The sequence below is a fragment of the Rana temporaria genome, chromosome 5 (assembly GCF_905171775.1).
Source record: "Rana temporaria chromosome 5, aRanTem1.1, whole genome shotgun sequence".
NCBI classification, from domain to species: Eukaryota; Metazoa; Chordata; class Amphibia; order Anura; family Ranidae; genus Rana; species Rana temporaria.
Genome location: NC_053493.1, coordinates 30,488,690 through 30,494,810, shown reverse-complemented (window position 1 = coordinate 30,494,810; position 6,121 = coordinate 30,488,690).

The following is a 6,121-nucleotide window of genomic DNA, read 5'->3' as shown; positions in this document are numbered from 1 at the left end:
ATGGAGGATGGAAGTAAAGAAAAGGGAGGGAGGAATGGAAGATGAAAGAAAAGAATGAAGGAAAGGAAGGCAGGAAGGCAGTAAAAAGTTATACATGGAAGGAAAGGAGGATGGAAGGAATGAAAAATAAGGGAAGAAGGCAAAAAGAAGGAAGAATAGAAGAAGGAGGATGGAAGGAAAGAAAAAGAAGGGGAGAAGGTGAAAGGAAGGAAGAAAAGAAGGAGGATGGAATGAAAGAAAAGGGAGGGAAGTAGGTGAAAGGAAGGAATGAATAGAGGATGGAAGGAAAGAAAGAAATTAAGAAAGGAATGGGGTTTGATAGGAAAGATAAAAGAGGGAAATAGGTAAAAGGAAGGAAGGAAGGAATGGAGAATGGAAGGAAAGAAAAAAGGGAAGTAGGCAAAAGGAACGAAGGAAGGGTGGAGGGAATGGAGGATGGAAGGAAAGAAAAAAGAGAGAAGGAGGCAAAAGAAAAAAGGAATGGAGGATGGAAGGAATTAAAAAGGAGGGAAGTGGGTGAAAGGAAGAAAGGAAAGAAGGAGGATGGAAAAAATAAAAAGGAGGGAAGTAGGCGAAATAAGGAATGGAAGGATGGATAGGAGGATGGAAGGAAAGAAAAAAGAGGGAAGCATGTAAAAGGAAGCAAGGAATGGAAGCTGGAAGAAAAGATAAAAGGAAAGAAAGGCAGGAAGGCAGGAAAAAGTTAGACATGGAAGGAGGGAAGAAAGTGAAAGGAAGGAAAGGAGGATGGAAGGAAAGAAGGAAGGAAGGGGAGAATAAAGCAATTGTGAAAGGATAAAAAAATTGTGAAAGGATAAAAAAAATTGCGGAAAAGATAATGGAGGAAAGTACAAAACTGATAGCGTTACACATTGGATAACATCAATAAATCCAAACTTTTAGTAGTTAAAGCAGTATTAAAGCGGAATTAAAAAGTGGAACTTCCGCTTTAAGCACTCCTCGCCCCCTGACATGCCACATTTGGTATGTCATTTTTTTTACCTTCTTTTTAGTGGAACTTCCTGTCCCACTTCCTCCTTCCTCTTCTTGAAAGCCTAGGCGACTCCTCCTCTTGCCCTAGGCGGCCCCTCCCTGCCAGCGATCTTCTGGGACATGTCATAGGTCCCAGAAGATTGGCTGGCCAATAGCAGAGCACAGCACCACTCGCGCCCGGCCGTGAAGCCCTAAGCTGTCACGGCCGGGTGCCCACAGTTGCTATGACGGCGCCGAGGAGAGGAGGGTGAGAGGAGTGACGCTCCAGGGGGCCGCATCGCTGACTTATTAAAAGTCAGCAGCTACGCTTTTTTTTAGCTGCTGACTTTTAATAAACTTAAAAACAAGTGGAACTCCGCTTTAAATCCATATGCAAACATTTATTATATTGCAGTTTACCAATTCTTAAATGTGGTGGCTGCATTCATTTTCTTTTTTTTTTTTTATTTAGGCTTTCTTCTGTTTTCATCTGGTGATCCAGCCAGTAAGTCTGACGCTATTCAAAAAAACAAGCTCTCTTCCAGATGTATCAGTTTACAAGGATGAGAAAAAAATATTTAACACTGACAGGGGAGCTTACAATGATCAACTTTTACTTATTTAAAGGGGAGTTCCAGCCTTTTTTATGTTTATTGAAAGTCAGCAGCTACAAAAAGTGTAGCTGCTGGCTTTTAATATACAGACACTTATCTGTTCCACTGTCCAGCGACGCGACGCACGGAGCCCCCCCCCCTCTCCGCCAGCGCCTCCATTCTAACTGTGGGCACCCGGCTGTGACAGCTTTCGGCTTAACGGCCGGGCACTCACTGAACATGCGCGGGCGGCGATGCGCTGCATGAGTGGACAGGGGATCACCTGGGAACTGTCACGTGTCCCAGATGATCGCCTACAGGGAGGGGCCGCCTAAGGCGAGAAGAGAAGTCGCCTTAAGCCCTTCACACACGATCGGATATCTGATGGAATCGAATCCGATGGATTTTTTCGGCGGATATCCGATGAAGCTGACTTTCATCAGTCTTGCCTACACACCATCAGTCAAAAATCCGACCGTGTCAAAACCCGGTGACGTACAACACTGCTTCCGAGCATGCGCCGACTTGATTCTGAGCATGCGTGGATTTTTCTCCAATGGAGTTCCACACAGACGATCGGATTTTTCTATCCAAAGGAAAAATTTAAAACATATTCTATTTATTTTTCACTGATGGAAAAAAGACCGATGGGGCCCACACACAATCCGTCGGTCTGTTTTCATTGGACAAATCGATCGTGTGTACATGACTTAAGCGGTCCCTGGGTGGAAGGAGGAAGCAGGACAGGAAGTCCCACTCCTACTGAAGCCCCCCCCCCCCCAAAAAAAATTACATGCCAAATGCGGCATGTAAGGGGGCGAGGAGTGGTTTAAGTGGAAGTTCCACTTTTGAGTGGAACTCCACTTTAACTGCTTGCCGACCAGCCGCCGCAGTTTTACGGCAGCAGGTCGGCTCTGCTGGGCGAGAGCACGTAGCTATACATCACCTCGCCCAGCAGCCAATAGGGGCGCGCGCGCCCCCGCTCGTCCCTGACTCCGTGCGCGTGCCCGGCAGTCGCGATCGCCGCCAGGCTCCCGCGATCGCTCGTTACAGAGCGGGGACCGGGAGCTGTGTGTGTAAACACACAGCTCCCGGTCCTGTCAGGGGAAAAATGCCTGATTGTCTGTTCATACAATGTATGAACAGCGATCAGTCATTTCCCCTAGTGAGTCCACCCCCCCTACAGTTAGAACACACCCAGGGAACATACTTAACCCCTTCCCCTCCCCCTAGTGTTAACCCCTTCACTGCCAGTGGCATTTTTATAGTAATCAATGCATTTTTATAGCACTGATCGCTATAAAAATGCCAATGGTCCCAAAAATGTGTCAAAAGTGTCCGAAGTGTCCGCCATAATGTCGCAGTGCCGAAAAAAATCGCTGATCGCCGCCCTTACTAGTAAAAAAAAAATATAAAAAAAAATGCCATAAAACTATCCCCTATTTTGTAAACGCTATAACTTTTGCGCAAACCAATCAATAAACGCTTATTGCGATTTTTTTTTTACGAAAAATATGTAAAAGAATACGTATCGGCCTAAACTGAGGAAACATTTTTTTTTATATATTTTTGGGGGATATTTATTATGGTAAAAAGTAAAAAATATTAATTTTTTTCAAAATTGTCGCTCTATTTTGGTTTATAGTGCAAAAACTAAAAACCGCAGAGGTGATCAAATACCACCAAAAGAAAGCTCTATTTGTGGGGAAAAAAAGGTCGCCAATTTTGTTTGGGAGCCACGTCGCACGACCGCGCAATTGTCAGTTAAAGCGACGCAGTGCCGAATCGCAAAAAAGTGCTCTGGTCTTTGACCAGCAATATGGTCTGGGGGTTAAGTGGTTAATGAAAAATCTTTATTCCAAAAGGAAAAAAATGTGTGCTGTAACTGCTTATAAAGTATTAGCTCGACTTCGGCTTTGACTTTGGCTAGTGTATTTAAATCTGCTAGTACATCTAAGGCCCCGTACACACGAGAGGATCTATCCGCTGGAATTGATCTGCGGATCAGTTCCAGCGGATAGATCCGCTGGTGTGTACATCCCAGCGGATCTTTTTCCGCGGATTTTTTTCGGGCCGACCGATTTCCAGCAGATAAAAATTTCTTAGCATGCTAAGAAATCTATCCGCTGGAATCGGCTTCAGCGGATCGATCCGGTGGTCTGTACAGACTCACCGGATCGATCCGTCCGATTCCCTCCCTCGCATGCGTTGTAATGATTCGACGCATGCGTGGATATCCTTATATGACAGCGTCGTGCACGTCGCCGCGTCATCATCGCGGCGACGGCGCGACACGTCATTGCGATGGGATTTTGGCGCGGATTTCGATCCGATGGTGAGTACACTCCATCGGATCCAAATCCGCGGATCAATCCTCTCGTCTGTACCCGGCATTACACTTCGGCCCCCCCCAGACCAACAATGCTGCTGTCTACTGTACCTCCTGTGCTCTTTCATCGAGAGTGGGGGGCACTCCAATACAGGAGGTGTGTTACTTGCCAGATCACCAGGTGAAAACGGAGGGGAAAAGCCTAAAAAGGGAAAACGAATGCAGCCACCGCAATGATTGGGTAAGCTGCAAAATATAACATTTTTGGTTTTGAGTTTAATACTGCTTTATTGGTACACTCTACAAATGTGCTGACAATGACATATGAAGTGGTCAGACTCTGTATGTGAGTTTTTAGCCCCTATTACACACAATAGTCTGCAGACTCCCCCCTTGTACTCCGTTCTGGTATACTTCTCTGCTGGAAAGTATGACGCATCTGGATAGATGGAGGTGGGGGGTGGGGTTGGTCTGGGATGCTGCTGTCTCTCCCTTTAAGATATGCTTAGGAAACACATGGTTCACGTCTTTTCTTTTTTTTTTTTTAGAGCTATAGACGGGAGGAGATAGAAAATAAGAGCAGAAAACTTTCTCCGCCTCCTCCATCCAGTGTTTTCATTAAGACAATAAGGGGTTAAACAATGTAACACATCATCAAGTTGGAAAAATCTGTCTCAGCAGCCAAATCCTCGCTGCGCCACTCCCACCCCCATCATTGCGGTTGGTCCAGAGGAGCTTTACGGAAAAAAAAGGAATAGAAAAGGAGACTGAATTTTTTCATTTTTCTTTTTTCTTTTTTTTTTCTTTCTTTAAGAACTCGGCTTCTTTTGTATATATTCTTTTTCACCGGCCATCGAAAATCTAAGCTCTATCTGTTTGATTTTCTTTATTTTTATTTTTTTTATTATTTTCTCTCTGTTAATATTACAATTCAAAATGACAAACATCAAAATCAACATACAGGCATATATACTGTATATCTATCAATAAGCCCCCCACCCCCCACCCAAGACAAAACTACTATCCTTTCCTTACCCAGAGAATACAATTTTAATTTAAAGGGGTTGTAAAGGTAAAAGTTTTTTCACTTTAATGCATCCTATGCATTATGGTAAAAAAACATCTGACAGCACCGCCCCCCCCCCCCCCCCCCGAGCCCCCGTTTTACTTACCTCACCCCTCAAAAGTCCCGGGCGCGTCCTCGTCATCCTGTTCGGTTCCCAGCCTGGCCGTTGATTGGCTAGGCTGGGCGGATTGATAGCAGCGCAGCCATTGGCTGGCGCTGCTGTCAATCACAGCGGATGACGCGGCACGCCGGGGGGTGGGGCCGAGTGATACAGTCGGCGGCTATGGCCGCCGCTGTATCACGGGAGCGCGCTCGCAAAAGCTTTCCACCATGCGAGGGAGCTCGCATGAAGGTGGAAAGCTTTTGCGAGGAGGAGCCGAGACAGCCGCCGAGGGACCCCAGAAGACGAGGTTCGGGGCCACTCTGTGCAAAACGAACTGCACAGCGGAGGTAAGTATAACATGTTTGTTATTTTTAAACAAAAAAAAATCTTGGCTTTAGTGTTTAACCACTTAACCCCCGGACCATATTGCTGGTCAATGACCGGGCCACTTTTTGCGATTTGGCACTGCGTTGCTTTAACTGACAATTGCGCGGTCGTGCGACGTGGCTCCCAAACAAAATTGGCCTCCTTTTTTTCCCACGAATAGAGCTTTCTTTTGATCACCTCTGCGGTTTTTATTTTTTGCGCTATAAACAAAAATAGAGAGACAATTTTGAAAAAAAAATGAATATTTTTTACTTTTTGCTATAATAAATATCCCCAAAAATATATCAAAAAACGTTTTTTTTCCTCAGTTTAGGCCGATACGTATTCTTCTACATATTTTTCGTAAAAAAAATCGCAATAAGCGTTAATTGATTGGTTTGTGCAAAAGTTATAGCGTCTACAAAATAGGGGATAGTTTTATGGCATTTTTATTAATATTTTTTTTTTACTAGTAATGGCGGCGATCTGCGATTTTTATCGGTACTGTGACCTTATGGTGGACACTTCGGACACTTTTGACACATTTTTGGGACCATTGGCATTTTTATAGGGATCAGTGCTATAAAAATGCATTGATTACTATAAAAATGCCACTGGCAGGGAAGAGGTTAACACTAGGGGGCGAGGAAGGGGTTAAGTATGTTCCCAGGGTGTGTTCTAACTGAAGGGGG